General features: G+C 40.4%; 1 protein-coding gene across 49 annotated transcripts in view; it reads right to left on the bottom strand.

The window, feature by feature from the left end:
- The window catches only part of ARPP21 (cAMP regulated phosphoprotein 21), a 187208-nt gene that overhangs the window by 108618 nt on the left and 61453 nt on the right, over nt 1-17137 (bottom strand). For 2 of the 49 annotated variants that reach the window (XM_040696054.1, XM_025147529.2), the window contains exons 1-2: nt 3120-3395; nt 503-678 (exon numbers count right to left, since the gene is read on the bottom strand). The exons of 45 other annotated variants lie outside the window; for them this stretch is intronic. The gene's annotated coding sequence lies outside the window, so the exon portion shown is untranslated. Of the gene's footprint in view, nt 1-502; nt 679-3119; nt 3396-17137 lie in introns of those variants that run through there. 2 more of the 49 variants (XM_040696051.2, XM_046929715.1) reach the window with 1 other exon arrangement.

Raw genomic sequence — 17137 nt, 5'->3', positions numbered from 1 at the left:
GATTTGAATCTCCGGCTTCTGAAGATATCCTGCCAGAAATCCTGTGGTTTCTGCATTATGTTTGCCTTTTCCAGGGGGTAATTCCAGACTCTGTGTGATATTTTGAACAAAAGAAAAGTCAGAAAAAAGCATTTGGATGTCTACTTGCGCTTTTCAGGGAAGAAATTATGACGTGCATGAGAAAGAGAGCTAAGGAGTTGTGTTAAAAATGTAATTGCCCTCTCCACACATGCCTAGCCAGAAGTTTCACGACACATGAACTCATAAAAGAGCAATGAATATACAGCAGAAATGAAATATTCAAGCCAGTGTCTCCAAGGAATATGTTCTGAAAAATTTAAAGCAGGAAACACATTTTTATCAAAAAGTACACTCAAAACCCACCCAGAAAAACAGTGAGGGTTTTTCTGAATGCTTTAAATCTTCTTATACAGATTGAAGTCTCCCCAAGTTCAAATATCATTTTTAAAACAAAATCTATAATATCCAAAATTGTGTTTACCTGCTGTGAAACAATCTGTCTTACTTGGCACTGGAAACCACTAACTACATCAATGGTCCAAAAATACCAAGATTCAAATTACAGAATAGAAGTTCAGGACAGAAGTTCTATATGCCATAATATATTCCACTGCCGTTGCACAATGGTTGCACCATCATTCTTTTCTCATTGCCGTGCTGCGAATCAAAGAGTAAAAAACAATCTGATTATGAAAAGTAGAACACTGAAATGGGAGAATGGAATATATTTTAGTAAAGGTTGAAGGAAAAACAGGGTTGCTGGCTCTGCACTGATTATAACAGATAGCCACTTAAAAGACAGACCTCTGTGCTCCAGGTTCTTCAAAAAAAAAGTTGTGTTTTCAGGTTTCAGTGCCAGTTAAATGGGACTTTTGTTTAATAGCATTTGGAAAAATAAAATATATTCATAAAAATTCAGGCAGCTACCTATAATGTTCTGAATGTTTGAAGTACTTTGTAGCTTCAGATGCATTGAGTTCTCCATCTAAAACTTCATGTTGGCTGGATATGAATGTTTAAGTGCCCTACTCTCAATTGTTCTCTGAAGGCATCTAGCAGCCTGGCTTTCATTGGTTAAGCCCAAAGATTTTAGTGACATTTAAGCAACCTGAGTGTGATTTCATTAGTACAGCAACCAACGCCAGACAGAAACTGAAATGTATTACAGGAGTCCTCTGTAAATGAAAGCGATTAGTGGGGTTTGTGTTTTCTTCTTTAAAAAAAGAGAATGCCAAACAGAATATCCCACAAACTAAATCAATTTGCTGGGTAATGGGAGGGACTACAAGTTTTCTGAAGCATCCAATGACACAGTTCAGTAGATTTTTTTTTCCCCCCCCTCTCTACATCAAAAAAGAAAGTCCCAGCTTGAATGCAGTTCACCAATTTAGTCACATTCTGAGTCTAAGCTGACCTTCCCCTTGCAAGAACGGGAACCATAACTTTACGCAAGGCAGAATCTGCTTGGCCAATATTTCTTTATATATAATGCTATGCTTTTGAGCCTCAGGATTTATTTTGATATCTTCAAGATTTTCATAGGCTGATGAAACATGACAACTATGAGAAAGGGCAAGTCAATAACCACTCTGTCATTGTAAGCTTCTGAGGAACTGTGATCCTTCCTGCAAATCTGCCTTCCTAATAAAAAAGAACTTACTCTAAGCATCGTCTAACTGCAACATTACAAATTTGTGCCTTTCATCTAGCATTAGAAATTATCTGCCCTACAACTCCCTTCAAAAGGCAATGAAGGAAGTAAAACTAGGATCCTGCATGTTTTGCTTTACTTAGAGCACTGTCTGCTAGCAAAACTAGTCTTCTAGTTTAATATTGCTTAAAAAAATCTACCTAATGTACAGAATGAAACACTGAGAAGTGGAAAGAAACACACTTTCATATATAAATAAAGCACACGAATTGCTTAAAATCTGGTATTTTACATGCCACAGTATTAAAAAAAATCACAGAAAGTACTTATGAAATTTGGATTATAACTATTAAACCAAAAAAAAAAGCAAATAAGTTCAATTTCAGCATGTATTTAAAACACCCAACAACTTGTTAGGTATAGGTGCTGACTATAAGCACCAGTTTTAGCAGATATCAGCAGGAAGAAGTGTAAATAATCACACACCAGCAACTCTGATGGAGATTCACTGAACTTGCAATAACGCATGACTTTCAAGTACACATGACTGAATGAAATCTTTCAACCTAATGAAAAAACCATAGTCCAAAATACCAAGTATTTTCTCATTGTAAGAAACGTCAATAAAACGAGTAATTATTTGACAGTATTAAAATAATGGTAACATCTAAAAACAAACCTAACGAAAGACTTAAAAAAAATAATTCTGTCATAAAAATGTATTTGAAACTTGCTTCAGTTGACTTTAAGACTCACTTATTTTTCAAAATACTTCCAATACTTACAGTATAAAGTTCTATAAACACAAGCACAATACATACAGCGCAACCAGACAAGTGATATATTCTCCTAAAAGTGCAACAGGAGAAAGTTACTTATTAAGACCACTAGCTAACTCAAGACAAAGTATCTAGCAACAAGTTCAGCACTGTAACGTACGTTCTAGTAGTTCCACAGCTCCCATGAGTCAGAAAAATTGTGGGCACAGTCTGAGTTGTTCTCTGAATATTTAAGTAACTTATGTCTAGGAAATTTCTATGATTTAGAAAAGACATTGAACAAACACTGCAGCAGCTCATGGAACGCACCACACAGACAAGTGTATTGAAAGTTTGGTTAAAAAAAATAGGCTAAATTTGTTTCAAGTCAAGAACCATGCCAGAAAATCCCTGATCCTTATACAGTCTTCCACAAATGGAGCACTGAAACCACCTTACTCCTGGGATCTCAGCAAGCTTTATGCCTAAGGGCTATTGCTCTGTGCATCGGAGAACAACAAAGCAGACAAAATGTCAAAGAACAGCAATTTCTCTCTCTTCTTTTTCTGCCTCTTTTGAATCTTCATTCTCATGAAGAATTACACAAACAGCTCACAGAAGAAAAACCATGCAGTGTAAGACCTCTAGTATATGACCATAAAAGATATTTGCTTTTATTAAGTCCTCACCTTGGTCTATAAGAAAGGAGTCTTGAAGCTGTGACTGTAATAGCCGCTACCTCATGGTGTATTCTTGCAGCATCAATCCAAGATGATCAGCAGTTGTAAAGATAGAATTACTGAAATGAAAAGCTGGAGCTCCTTTCAAATATTTCAGAAAACTCTTTAGACTATGATTTTGAAATCTAATTTGTAACTTTAGCTAGAATACAAGATTAAATAGATTACACCCTCTTTAATGAAGGAAATAATTTTTAATCCATTTTATCCAGTATCCTTGAAAGCAAGTTTTCACAGGAATTGCTGCCAACCCTTAAATGCAGTGTGGGGATGGCCAGATCCTGACTCCACCCCTTCCAGTCACTCAGGTACATTGTATGCACCTGAGCTCCACTGAGTTGGCGCTGTGCTCCCACAGGGTGCTCCATCACTGGTTGAAGCTGTGACACAGCATTTCTGATACGGTAGGATAATAAAGACCCTTAATCATTCATTAATCTCTGAGGAATGTTGGACACCTAAGCAGCTTGGACCCTTAGGAAAGCCTCAGCTTCTAGCCAATGATCTAACTAAAGGCTTCTGCATCTCAAATGAAATTACAGCAAGCTGAACAAAATCATTTCAAATGCAAAACCCTGCTGCTGTTTACAAGCTATCGCAAAATTGCAGGGATTGGAAGGGACCTCATGGCTGAGTCCAACTCCCTATCCTGCTGCTCCACAAACTCCTTTCAATTTCAACAGGAGTCTTAAAAAGAGGATGACAGGAGAAAGTCTGAAGCATAGCAATAACACTCACCAGAAGCCATCTTCCTGAGCTGAGCAGAAATTATCATACCCTTGCAGGACCTGCTTCAAGACAACCTTTTAGACCACGTAAGTTACGTCATATGGCTAACAGCTAAAACATTCAAACATTAGAGTCAAAGTGAACAGGATAAAGGAATGATGTGATTGGAAGAGAGCTAGAAGAAGACACTGACAGCCCAGGAGTCCCACCACAGGATGAGACAACAAATGAAGGCTTGCTGTGTGATCAGGGCAACTTGCTGATGTCAGCTTCAGCACACACTGAGGGTTTGCCGCCTCACAGCTACAGGTTTTAGTAACCCCTGATACCTAGGAATGTAGCCTTGGCATGGAAACTATTAATTGTACTGCAGAACAAGAACCAAAGGCTTTCCACTGCATTCCAGAATGGTCCCAAACCTGCTGGTTTGCAGAATAAGAATTTAAGTACTTCTTTACTTTTGAATGCAAGCTAAGAAGGTAATATTTCAATCTGTTTTTCCAAAAACATTTATCAGAGATCATTTGGAACTCACTGGGATGGAACGTGGTCATAATGAGAGCTTACTGTTTTAGAGTTTTCAATTCACTGCATACACACAAATAACTATTTCTTCTTCCATCCGTTTTTGCTGCAAAGACATTAAAAGAGGGAGGAGGAATGGTTGCTACGCAGAGTTCACAGGGATACGGAGCTGGTACTCGTGACCTGATTTTTATCACCAGCGGGCACAAAGAAATTGACATGCAAAAGAAAAAAATACATTAATGTTACATTCCAAGAGAGATTTTAAACACACAGAAGTAGAGATTTTCAAAGTGATGATTCCCACAGCGTGCATAATGTGTTATAAGGAAGATTATCTATTGGTATATTCTATGTTTTATGCCTTAATACGTATGTGCAATTTAGCATAGGATTGTTGGTGGAACCATCAGCAGCCATCCCAACAATTTCGCAGCCAACTGCAGCATTCTACTAATGGAGTTTTGGTACACAACCTCCTTGTTTGTATCAAAAATAAGGGAAGAGAAGAAAGGAAAAGTTATAGGAGTTAGGGCAAGAAAAGAGAGGAAGAAAGCTATCACTTCTCTGTGCTGTAATTTCTAAGTACATGGTACACTTGGTTTTTAAAAAAAAAACAGTGAAGAGAACCAAGTTTTAGGAATTCCAGTATTTATACTAACAGACTTCTAAAACACCTTGCAAGTAAATCCACTGTCCCTTTTATACACTACTTGCTACTGAAAGTTTAATGTGCGGTACCACCTACAGAGCCGGATCCTCCTTGTGCTCCCAGTAAGGATGCAGCCAGACAAGGAAAGACTTCTGTCTCTCAGTCAACTTCAAGACCTTTCATTTTCCACTACCAAGAAGGTCTTCTGCAGGATAAATGGCTGTCTCTCACTTAAAGTGATTTGCCTTAATATTTAAATTTTGCAGATTTCTCCCCCCATTTCCTAGCACATTTTACATACAGAGATGAGGAAAATCCTAACCTTCCTTTGATTGTTTTCTCCTCCGAAAAATCCAAACATGCTGTTGCTTTCTGAAACTTCACATAAACACCTAGTTATTTCTAAGAAGTGTATTTGAAGAAAAGGAATACATAGGGAGTTACAGCACTTCCTCATCTCTTCTCTTCACCTGACTTCTCCAAACCCATACTCACTTCGTCAACACCTTAAATCCAGGCAAGTTTTATAGAATCAAGCTTCCTTCACTGAAAATAGCACCAATAGTCACCAATTTAGGAAAAAAACAGAAATGATAACCGTGGCAGAAACCAGGCACCTGCTTCCTTTTAATGATCGTATTGGAAGCAACAGCGAAGGAGAAACTCGGCACTTACAAGCGTGTTGTCTTCCATGCACGACACCTGAATGCCACTGTTTGAAGCTGGTGACACGATGGTGCCACAATTAAAAGTTTTCAAACTTATCAGGAGGCGAAACGCTGAGGATTTCCTGCCTACACAACTGCCCTGATTCAGACTGTTACACTTATGTTCTTCTCATCAATGACTGCCTGGTTCCTGGCTACCTCGTCTCCTAGCAAAATACCACATCTCTCGTGTGCTGGTTATGATCCGACCGTGATGTGAACACAACTGTTCTGAAGGCTGCTCTGTTGTGTAGTAATTTTTCGTAGTTGGACATCCTAAGAAATAAAGTATCTGACATTTCAGTACGCTGTAAATACTTAAACAGGACCTGCTTGTTTGCAGCTCATACAGCTGCATAACAACACTCCATCTCAGGACAAACAGAGCTAAGATTAACACCAATACTGGGCAGCAAGTAGGCTATACAAAACTTAAATCATTACTTCACACTGACAGCACCTGAAGTTGTAAATTCTTCTTATTAGCCTTTGCACCAGAGGGCCACTCCAAAAAAAAAAACAACTGAAAGAAAACACAAAGCAAAACAAGTTTCAGAGGTGTCCTTATTCCTGTAACTGTCAAAAAAATCACTTGACTACACTGTTTAGGTACATCAGTATTGTAGTAAAGGTACCAATTTGAACATATAAAGTCATTGGTAATTAATGTGGTTTACCTTCAGAAAAATAAAAGCTACAAATGCAGCTGCCTCCCATGCTGTTTTGCTGCATCAACATGGATCCCTGCCGCTCTTTCCCTATCTGCCTCCCAACTATGCTTGCTCAATGCAAAAGATCCTTTTCTTCAGTGCATGGGACTGAAAAAAGAAGAGTTTAATAAACTTCTGATCCTGGCTGCAAACTCTTGGCAGAACTGCAAAATATAACTCTTACAGATACTCAATTAGGGAGGCCAGAACCAGCCTTCTAGAACAATTTAGAAGACTTCCCTCCTCCTCAGAGGACTACTCTGCAAAAACTACTGAAGGGTCTCAGGCTGAGCAGGGATAATTAAGGAGGCAGTTTTCATAGTTTTGGTGGAAACCAGTGCAGGTATTGTAACAAGTGACAGGCTACTGGAGGACCAAGAATGTGACCGTTCAAGTCTCACTCATGCAGGCTACAAACCACTGGTAATCTAGCACATATCACTGTCCTAAAAGCCCTCCTCAAGAGGCTATTCCTTCCTTCCTCTCCCCTCATTATCAAATGCCTTACTACTATCCTCTGTTCTGTAAGATCTGTCGAGCCTTCAACTTTTGGATATTCATTTTACTTCGGTTGCCAAGAGCTCGAATGCAATAGGAGAAATTTTTTTCCATGTCCATGGAATTTTCTCAGTATGTGAACATTTAATATCCTGTAACAATTGATTCAAATATCAGACTGCACCAACTCCTGACCACAGCAGAATTAGCAGCGCTGCAACTGAACTACGTTGTGATTGGCAATGCTTCTGCTCCAGCTTCCTCACCATAATCACGTATGGCTTCTGGCTGCAGTTCCACCCATGTATGAGAGGCCTCCAGATCAGCTTACCTCTTTCTGTACCAAAAATACTTCGCTTCCTTCTACAGAACTCAAAGCTCTTCTCATTTATGCCCAAATGTCCAGCAGTTTGCATGAGCAACCTGACCAAACTGTGGATATAACCTAACTAAAAACACAGCAAAGCATCTACATGAACATTTCAAATTCTCTAGAAGTTAAGCACATAGTTTTCCTTGACAATCACTTCTTCACTTTTAAATCTCTTGTGGAAGAGGTTTGTCGAGACTTAATGTGTTAAGTATTTTTATCAATTCAGGTATGCGAACCCATATTTTACAACAACTTCACATACCTAGCTGGAATCTCTGGCAACTCAGACTGGGGGGGGAAGGGAGGAGAGCAGAACAAAGGGTAAAAACAGAATTACATACTGATATATGGTCTGAGGTCTGAAGGGGTAATTTAAGTACATTAAATTTATTTCTGTTTCAAGAGACACAACATAAAACTTATTTCAACAGTCTTTAGTTCCTCTGCCAAACACTTCTTTGAGAGCCTTCCAAACTCACAATGACCTCCCAGGAGAATCTCTCAGGTTGGAGCTTTCTTGCATTGTTTCTGGGTTTGCTCCTATACTATGGATTATTGGTTCCAGATGTGAACCAGGGACGGTAAAAAGCTTTACAACTACTACATTTGTTTTCTTGGTACCTTCAGCTCCTATAGAACTCCCTGAAGGAATCAACCTACTTTTCACCAATGGACCTGCTCTTGGGAAACTTCTGTTCTTGAAGAAATCTGATCCCAAAGATGTACCATAAGACTCACAGACCTCTTTCTGCCCCCAAATGCTTCCTTGGAAGACTTCATTCACTTTTGTAGCTCCTGAGTTTGGTGAGTGTTTATGTGATACTTCAGAGGCTTTGGCAGATGATCTTTAGAAAACATACCCAAAGAACCCAAACAGCATCTTTTTTGATACTAGAACGATGAAACTTTTTTTTCCAATCATCATATTTACACATATATCATTGGCTTGCACATGTGATTTTTAAGAACCAAACAGACCATTAGTTTACTTGGTTAAATTTAGCCTAACCATTTTTATTATTACCTTTGTTTTACTTTACTGCTCATGACCACAGTGAAGGCGAAAATTTAATTGCAGTCTATGGCGTGTATGCGGGAAAAAAAACAACTGGGCATGAGTAAAAGTAGATAATGCTATCACTGACAATGACAGCGGAGGTATCTGTATTTATAGGGTTCCAGGGAAGCCAGTGTCAGTTGAGTGTCATGCTGCTGGGGACAAATGGGTAGTGACATCCTGTAACCGCTGACATGCTCCCATAATTAACACTACAACATTGGCCACTGCTTTAGCATACCATAACCAAGTTTTCTGCAACATTAAGTCCTAAATTGCTTGAAGACTAAGAAGTGACATACATGAAAGCTATTTTGAGTTTCTGACTCACTCTCCGAAGTTATCGAATTCAAGTGTCCTTCTGCTTTCTCCTGCAGTGGGTAAATGTTCTCACCGGACAACCAGAAAACCAACAGTCCATATTTCAATCTGTGCTTCACCATAGTAAGAAAACACTGCCTTCTGGCTCTTCCAGCTGATTTAAAAGGTTTTCATCTGACCTTCCAAAGGACTGGCTAATGCTAAATATATTAATGTTTGACTACTGCCCCAGGCTTATTTTACTACCAAATCTGGAGTTGGTGCCACTAGCCATCTGTTTTATGCAAAATTTAAAAGGCATTACACGTTTTCAATCATACAGAAACTGTTACAAAACTGAACAGAGGGCTTTGCACCTGGGAAAAGGAGGCATCAGGGTGCTGCCTGACCCACAGGTAATCTCAGGATACCAGAAAAATCCAAATTTAAAAGGATTCAGAAAGACTGGAAGCTACTAAAAAGAAGGCAAGAACTGGCTGAAGCAGGTGGGACACTAAAATTTCCAGTCATAAGAGAAAACATGGAGATCAGGAAAGGCAGCAGAGCACCTGGAAAAGAGATGACTCCTGTTTTAAATTAAAGCCTTCTTCCATGTAAGAACGAGATGGGAAAAGCAATTAGAACACTGATACCGTGGTTGGTACCGCCTGTCTGGATAAGCAGGAAAACAGCGGGGGTACAAACAAGCATCAAGAGGGGATGGTCAGAACAAATAACCAAAATGAACCAACAGCACTACTTAAAATGTTTAAAAAAAAAAAAAAAACACATAATAATAATAATAAAAACAACCCATAACACTGTAAAATGCCTAAAAAGAATGGCACAGAGCAGTTACACGAGAACTACTAAGCACTGTAGCTACATTCAACAGTGAAACTGTGGTGCAGAGGTCAGTGAAGCTTTATGGCTAAAGCTGGGCTTCATATATATACAGAGCCCAGCAAACCAGATAACGTTAAATAAGTTGCCTCCATGTCAGTCACTAAGAAAACTTTGTTGATTGAGAAATGTCAGATTCTAATTCAGAGTCTCGAGATAGATATTACAAAACCAATCAGAGATGGAAAAGGCAATTAAATTCCTGCGTATACTTTGCACTAGCACAGCAGTATCACACATTTCCGTAACACACGTTGAGAAGATATTTGGAAAAAATATTTATACTCTAGTACCTTCCAATGAGGACACGGAGTGACACAGAGATTAAATGACCACTGAAGTTGGTCAAACGAGGAACAAAAAGGTCAGCAAAATTCTATTCCCCAGGCAGATGGCCATAATCCTCAAACCTTCCACTCTCCAGTGCCACCTTTACACTCAAAGATGCTTGTGCTGCGATGTGAATGTACAACTGAAAACCAGCCACTAATGAAACTGTAAGTAAATCGAAAAGCATTTTATGGCTATGCATTAAGATATAAAACACATAACAAGAAACCTAGAAATTCAGCAGAAAAAGCCCCACGTGCTTCTTTTGCTTCACCTTTGGAAGCACGCTGCAAGTAATGGTAGCAATTAACTCTTTTAAGAACTACAAGATAGTAGGCAAGAAAGTGAAAGACCAATAAAAAATGCATTTATTCATGCAAAATACTATCTACAAGATTCATTTCATTATAAATCTAACAAGACTGAAATAACACAAGCAGTTTATAATTACAGCTCAGTTTTATTTCCTGAGAAATGAACTGAGAAAAAGGCAACATGCAAGCCTGTGTTATAATACTGACAACAAATAAAGGGAAAAAGCAGACAGTTGTATCAGCATCTAAATTCTGATGTGATGGCATTTCACTTATTTAATGACAAATGCAGTGCTGAGAGCAGACTGTTATTCTCCATGTTTCTTCTACCAGCCTGATTGGAAGTGCCTACACTTGTGGAAACAGCCTTCAGATTTCAATTACATAGGAGGACTGTTTCTCTGGGGCATCCTGGAGAGGTCTGAGTACATCAGCTGTCCACCTTACCATGGGATGCTGCAGAGCGTCATCTCAAATCAAGTTGGGCAATCAGTAAGGACAATCAGCGCAATTTCAGTTCTAGTCTGCTTTCATTACCTGCGTTAGAAATAACTCCCAGTACTTTTTAAAACCTTACTGGGAAAATACATGTATACCATGGGTTTTATCCTCACTGCCTACCACTCAGTACAAACACCTATAAAATGTACATACATATACATATACGTATACGTATACATACGTGATGAACATACAGCTTGCCAACCAAAACACAGAAAAAGCTGTCAAGGTACTTCATTCCTCCTTTTCTGCTAGTGACTCGGGGAATGTATCTTCTGAGTGGAATAACTGGCCAATTTATGAAAGGCTCTGCTTTCAGTTCTTGAATTCAACCGTGCATTTTATGACTGAATCTTATGCAGGGCAAAGCAGAACGGGTCTCTATTGTCCTGTTATCACCCCGTGCTTTACAGTTGGGCATCAATGGAGGAAGCTCTCCTAGACAACTATGGCCTTATTCACAGTATCAGTATTAGCCCAGTGGCACCCTCCTTGTACTAAGCTGCCTCACATACTGCCAGCAACCTTCTCAACAGTATTCACTCAGGAGACATTAACAAGTAAATGAGTAGGGATTATGAAGACCACATTACGCATCTGCAGTCATTTGGGTGGGCTGAAGTACACAAAACAGCCTCCTTTATCAGGTAATAGGCTCACCTGCTCCAATTTCCAAATTTTGCACAAAGCTGAAAACAAGGGTTTTGCCCATCTCTCTTCCATATGCAACCTACTTCTTTTCTGTCAGTAACCCACACCTACATCTGTCCGGAAAGGCAATTTAGCAGCAGGTTGGTAATCCAGTCATTTGGAAAACATCTTGACTTAGCTTTGCTCAAAAGTATAAATGCTGCTCTTTTAACCTATCCATAAAATACATGGGTGCACATTTTGGACGGATCTTAAAAGCTGTACCTGCTCCCTCCTGCAGAAATTGCCTCTCTCTCCAAACTGTAGCAACAGGGTTACACAGACTAGCATTTGCATACCTTTATTTGCAAGGATTAAAACTAGAGAATTAACAGGAGTGAGAGCTTTCCTTCAGCCAGCTTCAACTTAGGCTATGTGAATAAAACCTCGCTGTGTTCCAACACCCTCGTGCAACTACAGAGATTTATACACGTGCCTTAAAAAAACCACAAATTATCTCCTTAGCAAACAACTCAAGTCAGAAGTTCAGCTATGCATCAATACACTGGCACCGTTATTTATAGAATAAAATACTCCTCAGCGTGACGTCTCACTAAAACGTGGAGAGTCTCCACATCACCAAATTTAGGGTTTGAATGGTGAGAAAACTCTTCAATTCAGTGGGATGCACTTCAAAGCACTGGGATGACTGAAGTGACTGGCCACCAGTCTGAAGATTGGCCCATAGAAGAAGACTGGTTCCGAACTACCATGCATCGTCTTTACACGTTACCACCAGCATTCTTCATTACAGTTTGGAATGCTCAGAATGGCCCCTTCAAAACAAACTGACAGTACAGTGGGCAATTAGTGAACCAGGCACTAATGGCAATCAGATTACTGAAAATAACTGAATTAAATCAGTAATTGGCAGGTGAACGCGGGCATTTCTCCTGATTTAGCTCAGCAATGAAGAAAGGTTAAAAATGATAAACAAAACATAGAAAAAAAAGACTAGATTTCCAGGAAAAATAAAGCTCTATTTTCATTTGCTGATAGCAAACTTATTGCTTTAATTCATCTGCCCTTACGAGGCGATTCTATAAATGCATTTCACACAGAATTGATTAGGTGTTCAGTACGGGTCCTCAAATACAGACATAAATGTCTTGCTCTATCTTTACAGTCAGTCTCTTCTGCTTTCAAATATGATCCATGGCTACAATATGAAGCCTTCAGGTTTCGGTGCAGTGTACAAGCTTATTCAACAAGACTACAGGTGAAATACAAAATAAAACTCTATCTACGCTCATTTCTTCATTGCATACTCCACTAATACAGTAAGCTGTATGCAGCGCAATGCGCTCTGTGTCGTGCTAGCTGGCAGATCTCCTGCTCACACCATAGGCAGCAGCCCACCTGAAAGGTCAGAGAGCCAACGTGTGATAAGTCTTTGCCAACAAACACAGTCAAAAGCTTTGTTCTGTGGCATTTTCATTATGTTTTATTTTCTGAGCAGGTGAAGAACGTGAAATTTATTGAAAGTGTTAACAATAATAAAATAAAACGTATATGAACAGATGGAGAGTTTGGGACGCAACATTTTCCAGCAGCGAACACACACAGTTCTACAGAGCTATCGAATTTGCTTCCCAAAAGGGCCCTACATACATCAACTGGAGCTCATGCAGGAAGAGGTTCAAGAGAAGGATGTTTTCCAGATCCCAACACAACATCTCATTTTACAGATGGAATCAGGACTTGTTTCTTGCTCTCTCCTTAGGAAATACCAGAACGAAGTCCAAAAGATCAAGGAACTGGCGTACCTTGAATAATGACGACGGTGCTTTACAGAGCAAGTGAGAGTATGAACTGGGCAAATACCTACAGAATTAAGTTACCTGAAAACGTGTGCACCTATAATGAATAAATCAAAGTTTTCAGTGATTTCAAACACAACCATGCAATTGATATGGACAGGCAAGAAGCAAAAGCTAAGAAACATAAACAAATGCTACAAAATAAGAAAAGCCAGGGCAGTTTTACAAAGGAAAGGTCACAGGGGGCACAGCTCACAAAATGAAGGCCCAGAAGGAAGAATGGTCAGAGGATGGAAGGAGCAAAACAGAGATAGTTGTCATGCATGGAAGGGATCAGGCAAGAGGCAGAGACACAAACGCTAGCATCTGCTTGAAATAGGCACGTGAAGAAACAAAGCAAGAGAAGGGTTTCTATAAGGATAGCAGTGACCTCCTCCCCTTCCAGTAACCTCTAAGTAAGGCCTCTGGACTGGTCTAAATGAAGATGCCACCTCTGTGCATTACACTCAAGGGTGCAGGAAGATACATAATGTCAGCGTGCTTTACTTCCCACTTTGCTACTGCCAGAAGAATTTAACATTCCACTTCATCTGTCCCTCTGGAATTTTCTTCCTCCTCCTCGACTGTGTCTGTAAGGCTGGCTACCTGAAATCTCTATTTTACAGTACTAAAAGAGCACCTCAGGTTACTGGCCTAGACATGAACACTCATAGGTCAGAACCAGAAGCCTGGACTTCCTTTTACTGAACTCACCCGTTTGGTGACTGTTTGGGGCAGTATCTAGACGCTGACACTGCTTGCACACGCAACCGATGTTCTGAAGAGCTCGTGGTGTTACACCACACATGCTGCCTCATTCCAACTACTGCACACAGGGAGTAAACCCTACATTGCAGAGGAACATCCATCTGCACAGCAGAAGGACCTGGGTTACTGGTGCTCTCCATTTGTTACCATCTCCCGTCAGTGTGAATCTAGCAAGCACATTCCTGTGCTGCACCATTTGTTCCTAATACCAAGTACAATTTGGATGGCTCGGTCTTCTGTGATTTTCCAGAAGCCAAACAATCGGGTGTTACTGCAGTTCATCTCCAAGGACTGAAGCAATCAGAACTGATTTCATTTCCCACGTTTGGAAATCACGCTATTTAATCAGTACAATGTTTTACTGAAGTACCACTGATACTTCCCTGTCTTGTTGTCTCAATGAAGCAGTTTTATTACACAAGCATGCAGAGCGCCTGATAATGTTAATAACGACGTGACAGAAATATATGTTTCTGAACAAACACAAACGGAAACAGACGTCAAAGAAATCTACATTTTGACTTTCATCATCTGGACGCCGAACGTAGCTGCAATACAGAAACGAGTTAGCAGCAATTCTTTGAACATACAGCTCTCTAAGAAGTCATCTGCGGAGGAAAAATTATAATTAGCCTTAGAGAGTACAAATTATGTTCTCCGTTCTCCTTCGTGAAGGAAAAAAAAAAAAAAAACCAACCCTCAGGAATAACAAAAACATCAAAGCGGGCTTTGAGAGAGGTAGGTGCGTGCCGCATCTTCCTCCGCATTGCGGAACCGATCCCGGCGAAGGAGCGGCTGGACGTGGTGCCTGCAGGAACCGCAGCCCCGTGCCTATGGCTGTGCGGCCATTGGGGGCAAAACCGCGGGCAGCCAAAGCGCTGTGTCACCCTTGGCATCTTGTAGTCTGGTCCTTCCTACCAACCTACCTGCCGTCAACACTGAGCCCCTTGCGGAAGGGTGGGAAATTTATGTAGTCATGGGGCCTTTCTGCTATTTTAGTAAAATACCTCACTAATTTACGAGGCTGCTGGCATGTGGAGGCAAGTGCTATTAATGATACAAGCTGATTTATTTTCAGGGAGGCGTCAGCTCCGCAGCAGTGATCCACTGACCCCGCACACCTCCCAGCGCTGCTGGGCTGCACGGCCTCAAGCACCCACACAAGGCCAGGCCATGCTGCTGTGCGGCTGCCCTCTGCCTCTTCCTCGGCAACAGCACTGAGATCTTCCCTTCTCCTCTGCAAGGTGGCAGGCAGGAGCAATTCAGCAGCAGAATTCAAAAGCCACAGGCTACGTATGGTTCCTGTAATCTGAGATTTGAAGAGATCAAATGGGAATGCAGTGGAGTGCCCATTGTGTCCTGACACTCCGTGCAAAGGCAGGGATCGCAACACACGCATAAGGAAATATTCATATTTTAAATCAGAGAACAACTCATACTGAGATGAGATACATGTGCGTCCGTGTATTTTTTCCTCTCCAGGTAATCCAAATTTCAGTTACTCCATCTTCAGGGAGTAAGTAAGTACCTCCTAACAACCCTCCTTCTCTTCGCTGTCCTTCTATCCCTGATGCCCCACTGCCCACCTTCATACCCCCAAACGGCAGTGCTCTGCCCACCCGCCAGCAGGTCTTCGCCATACCACTCCCTCAGCTCAGCCCCCAACTCCAGGATGTACTTCAAGAAGAGGGTCATTCGAGGACTTCTTTCCCATTCTGCCATTTTCATCAGTGCACAGGTTAAATAAATCAAAGCGGCATTATCCACCAGTAATAATTCATTGTCTTTTCAGTATCTAGCAGGATTCTCGCACTGCTTGCCACAGCTCTGGTCACTAGAGACCACTCCATTTTCCTGCTTACATGCTACACTGTAATGGAAAAGCACATTCAGATACACAAAGCTGGTAAATACAGCACACTTTCCAATTTGGTTAAACTTGTTATGTACGAATTTAAGCTCGCCCAAAGTCATACCTGAGTCAGAAATGGTTATCATTTTCCTCGTGTTAGTATGCGTTACGAAATAAGGCACTTAGAGATGCCCTAAGTCGCTCATTATGCTTTCTTTTCAGATCTGTGCCCACGATTTTCCTTTTTTCTTGGTAGAAGAAAGCTCTGAATTTTCCTTAACGGAACAAAAGCCAAAAGCATGAAAGTCAGACCTCCTCACTTCCCATTTCATGGCTTATAAAGTACACAAATTATAAAGCTATCAGACATTTCCCGGGCTTCCATTAAAATCTGCAGTGAGCCTTTAGAGTGGACCAATTTATTTGATGTGTTTCTCCTAAAGCATTTATGACATCATAAACATTTCTGACTCCATGACAAATACTTTATAATACATTAACCAAACTCGTTCAAATGATTCTAACTATTATGCCCATGGCAATGTAGACAGAAATGGAATATTCACTTGCAAACAGACAGACCTTAAAGTTTAGTTTCAACCACTGAGATTTATTGTTGACTTCTGTGCAACTGAAGGCAAATGCTTTCAGGTTAAGTCCAATGGCACAGACACCCAAAAATCAGGGAGAGGGCACGTTCTCCAGTAGTGCATTGTGCTGTACCTATCTCACATGGCAGCATCCACACTGAAGGCTGCTCACAGTAAAACTACCCACTAATTGTCACGAAGCATTAAACCACACAACAATTTCACTGCATATAAAACATGCTTCCAATCGCTGCAGTTTATCTACATTAGCTTCATTCAATCGAAAAGCCTTGCCATCCCTCTTTGTTCAGGAAGAAATCGTGGTAACTTTCTTCACAGTAAATAAAGCACTACACCATAAGGAGCTCTGCAAGGCACCGAAAGTGAGATGCTGGTACTCCCTGCAAAGAACAGCACCATTCATTCACGGACATGAACAAAAATTTACTAAATGGTTTATGTACTGGAGACATTGTGAGGTTTCAGCTCATGAGGCAATAAAAATAAAGGTACAGCTCTAGGATTAATTAATGACAAAATTATTAGCTGTTCAGGAATGCTTCTGATGACAAAATTCAAGCCTTAGAATATAAAACTGGCTCAGATGACTTTATGAAGGCAGTAAAAATCACTGCTGCGCAGCCATAAAAACTGGAGTGAAACAGCAGC

The sequence above is a fragment of the Gallus gallus genome, chromosome 2 (genome assembly GCF_016699485.2).
Source record: "Gallus gallus isolate bGalGal1 chromosome 2, bGalGal1.mat.broiler.GRCg7b, whole genome shotgun sequence".
Classification (NCBI taxonomy): Eukaryota; Metazoa; Chordata; class Aves; order Galliformes; family Phasianidae; genus Gallus; species Gallus gallus.
The sequence above is the reverse complement of the archived record's forward strand: the minus strand, read 5'-3'. Positions and strand labels throughout refer to the sequence as shown.